This window comes from Prosopis cineraria, unplaced genomic scaffold, assembly GCF_029017545.1.
Source record: "Prosopis cineraria cultivar Desert tree isolate PC_DT_omini unplaced genomic scaffold, ASM2901754v1 PC8, whole genome shotgun sequence".
Taxonomy (NCBI): domain Eukaryota; kingdom Viridiplantae; phylum Streptophyta; class Magnoliopsida; order Fabales; family Fabaceae; genus Prosopis; species Prosopis cineraria.
The window spans coordinates 24,769,494-24,773,729 of NW_026555339.1; the positions used below are offsets into that span (position 1 = coordinate 24,769,494).

Below are 4,236 nucleotides of genomic sequence, written 5' to 3' on the forward strand. Positions count from 1 at the left end.
GATTAACGGACACATCAATAGAATGATGAAATTTAAAACAAAAAAGATCTAACTTATTGTTTCAATAATTTAATGTAAGCTATATTTTGGAATCATTAGGAGCTATTGGTACGATTATGTTTTCCGGCAGAGAAAGTACTCATTTGTTAAAATTTTCTCACAAATGATTAACTAAATATCATAATGAAAATGATTAGATGGCGTCAATTAAAGTTTGAAATAAATATATTTTCAAATCAGAGAATTTGAATATAAATAGTTAAACTATATTAATCAATATTTTGAAGAATTATTTAAGGGCTTTCATCACTTAAAAAAGTGATTGGGAGTTCAAATATCAACTTTTATAGATATAATAATTTAATTGAAAAAAATTTACCTCCTATCTATTGCCTTTTATATCTCAAGAGAGATAATATCTGCTACAGAGTTTATTCTTTATGCTATTAAAAAAAATTACTTAAATAGACTTCAATTAATATTACTTTTCAGAAGATGTTTAGAGATATCAATTAATAATAGGTCGGCAAAAAAATAAAAACGAGATATCAATTAATATATACACACATACACATATATCAAGAAAAGAATAATGATATGTTAATTTTAATAAATACATCTCCCAAAATTTATCTATTTACTGCGACAGGACTGGAGAGTCAAACCGTCAATGATTAACGCTGTGTCATCAGAATACCGCACGCGCCAATTTCATCCTAAGCGCCGTTTGTTCTCTGCCAATACTCTAAGGCCTTCCGTTCTCGGTCCCTGCCGTTTGTTCGGCTGACGGCGGATTACTCACTCAGCTCAGTTTTGATTCGGCCAACCCTAATAAGAGGTGGGGGGTCTATTGGTTTTGGCTAAGTGGCTAACCCAACATGTTAGTGTGTATTTGAAAGAAAATTTACGTAAACGTAACAAAAGATAAGATTTTTACTGTGTTAGGTCACTTTGCGATCAACATACGATATTTATGACTGCCTTAATTTATCGATTTTCTCTGTGACAGTAATTTAAGTAATATCGGCATACCATGCTGTTCTGGCTTTCTATTTTAATGGGTCATTATTCTAGGAATGTTGGTCCTTAGTGTCAGATAACTTGGCCAAAAAACAACTTAACAGTTTAACGAGTAACATGAATGTGTTTAATTTTTGTCTGTTTCTGTGGCGTATCAGGGCTGTAATGCCATTGATCCCAGTTATCTAATTGGTCTCTTCAATGTCTAATGCAAGCAATCGAATTTTGATGCGTAAAAATGAGATGGTGACTCTAAAGTTCCGTTTACAGTAATTCTTACTAAAGAAAGATTATTTATCTTTTTGTTGTTCTGTGGTTTAATTATGTATAATTATGAGCCACAACTCACAATCTCCCTTCCTAACTAACAAGCTGCATATCAACATAATCAATACTTTGATATTTTTTTGCTGTCCTTGGTGCTAGCTGCTAGTTTAAAATCAATTTTATTAGCCACACTATTTTATTAAAATTTTATTTTGGTCATGCAATACATTAAGAGCTTGTTTGGTTTCACATCAGAAACCACTAAAACCAATATGAAAGCATATGCATGCTAAATCTTGTATCTAAAATGAGCCATCTTCCTTTTTATGTGTTATTTAACAAAATATTCTATTTGGTTTAGTCCCAACTTACTTTTAGCATATTTTAATGTGATTCTTCTATGTTTTGGCCATTATCACAGAATTGAGAAGACTTGCATTCTCTCTACAATTTTCTAAAAGAAAAAGTTGAAGCAACCATGAATTCCAAGGGAAAGAGCGTGATTGTTCGTGAAGTCTGGACTTCAAATATACATAGCGAGTTGTCTTTGATCCCGGCTGCTGTACCTAGCTGCTCTTTTGCCTCCTTTGACACTGAGTTTCCTGGCACCATTTTTACTCCCAATGTTGATCAGGCCTTTTACTCAAAGCTATCTCCTTCAGATAATTATAGTTTCGTGAAGGCCAATGTTGACGTTTCGAACATCATCCAACTAGGTCTTACCCTAACTGATTCTAACGGGAATCCACCTCACTTTGGAACTCAAAATGGACATGTTTGGCAATACAATTTCAGTAACTCCGATGTTGGGCGGGATCTTCATAATGCCAAGTCCATTCAACTATTGGAGAAACAAGGGATTGATTTCTTGAAAAACAAGAAAGAGGGTATTCCGTCTCGGAATTTCCGGACTTTTCTTTTAAAATCTGGATTGTTGTTCAATTCTCATCTCACATGGGTCACATTCCACAGTTCTTATGATTTTGGGTTCCTAATCAAGCTTCTTGTCAGGGAACAATTGCCTCCTAACATTCACTTGTTTAGACACTTGGTGGCTCAGTTCTTTGGACCCAAAATTTATGACATGAAGCATATAATTAAGTTCTGCAATGGCTTATATGGTGGCTTAGAAAGAGTGGCTAAGACATTGAATGTGGATCGTGTAGTTGGGAAGAATCACCGAGCTGGATCTGATAGCTTGATAACTCTACAAACATTTATGAAGTTGAAGGATCTTTATTTTAGTGGAAATTATGGGCTTGAAAATTTTCAAGGGGTTCTCTATGGTTTTGAAGTCGATTCTATAATATCAATTATTCCAGTGCCTCAAGATTCACTATTGTGAATTCCGTGCCAGCATATCTTGGTCTTCATCTAGTATTGTGTACATTTTGTTATTAGTTTTTCATATCCTATTATCTAGGAGAGCTGGACTAATTCTTTCATTTGTTTTGTCCATTACAACATCTTCCCATTCCTACTTGCATTAGACATCAAAATCCAATTCCCACTAGATTGCCTTCCTTCTTTGACAATCTGAATGGTGCATAGTTTTACATATTCATTAATACAAAGTTATGTTTCTTAGTACGTGTGATGGACTTTATGTATCAGTTTTATGATTTGGTCGGACTAAGATGATATTGAAAGTAAATTTTCAGTACCTATAGCTGGCGGCCACATGGGATAGTCTTCCTCATCGACGTTCTGCCATTGAAAACGAAAATCAAACTCAAACATCAAACTTGAACAAAAACGAACACCAGAGATAAAGTAAACCAAACAACAAATTAGACTTGAACACGAACATCAAACTTGAACTTTACAACATAAAACGAAAGTAAAAAACTGGAACAAGAATTAGAGTAATGGTTGCAGAATCGCAATACATGACTCTCAACAAACTGAATGCAAAATTGTTCTCGCAACCAACAAGCAAACACGCATATGGGTTCTCGCCCTCAACCAGATGAGGATTTCAACTCAAATTAAAACAGACATATTCAGCCAAACAGAATTAAAAAAGAATTTTAAAAAATCAGCAGAACTCAACTTCTCTGAAATTCTTTTTCAGATTCTGGGTTGAAAAAAAGTTCTTCAGATGAGAAGGCAGAGATTCGAACACGGCGAAGAATAAATCTCCATAGTTCCAAATTTTCGAACCGGACCAAGGAAGAGATTCTGAAGAAAAATCAAGCTTAAAATCGATGAATCTTGACTCACCCATACCTTTGAAATCAACCTCTCTCATTGAAAACACCTGCCAGGGTTCTCGCCGTCAAACCCACTTCTTCTGGGTTTTGCTTTACAGTAGTCACTTCTCACCGTTAAACCCACTCCGTTCATGCCAGAGCTTCGCCCCTTCCCTCATCCCCGATGGCCGCAGTAGCTCGTCCCCTCTTCTAGGTTACCCATCGCTACCCATCGGAATAAAGAAGACTTAGATTTGGGTGTTGGGTTTTCGCAGAAAATGTTCGAGGCGTCCTTGACTTGAGATTTGGGTTTTACTTTTGGTTCCTCTGATTTGGATTTTGCAAGACCTGGAAGAACAATGAAGGAGATGGACGGGAAGGGGAGAAGCCCAGACGAAGGAGACGAGGATGGCGAAGGGTACAAATCTGACGTGCGACGTGACGGGAAAATTGACGTGGATGTATTTTTATTTTTAATTTTTAATTTTCAAAATAATGAGGAGACTATCGACAAAACAAGTCAAAGTTAAATTAACAAAATGAGAGGATAAAATTATATCAAATTAAAAAATGTTAAATAAAATTATGTCCAAAAAAATTAGGATGTAAAGAGCACACAAATTTGTATGTTAACTGTTTAAAAATTAATTATAATTTTAAATGAATATTTATAAATAATAAAATTAAAATTATTAAATATTAAATTATTAAATATTTTAATAATATTTATTAAATTTTAATTTAACAAAAATTCAGA

The 4,236-nt window shown here is 34.3% G+C and overlaps 1 long non-coding RNA gene across 2 annotated transcripts; it reads right to left on the minus strand.

The window, feature by feature from the left end:
* Window positions 1-512: 512 nt before the first annotated feature.
* LOC129317639 (uncharacterized) lies at window positions 513-3,900 on the minus strand. 2 transcript variants are annotated; one of them, XR_008595002.1, is made up of 2 exons: window positions 3,517-3,900; window positions 513-2,994 (listed from the first exon to the last, which is right to left on the minus strand). It is a non-coding gene; the product is annotated as an uncharacterized LOC129317639 (long non-coding RNA). The 2 variants fall into 2 exon arrangements; XR_008595004.1 differs by having other exon boundaries at window positions 3,511-3,900.
* Between the last annotated feature and the right edge of the window lie 336 nt (window positions 3,901-4,236).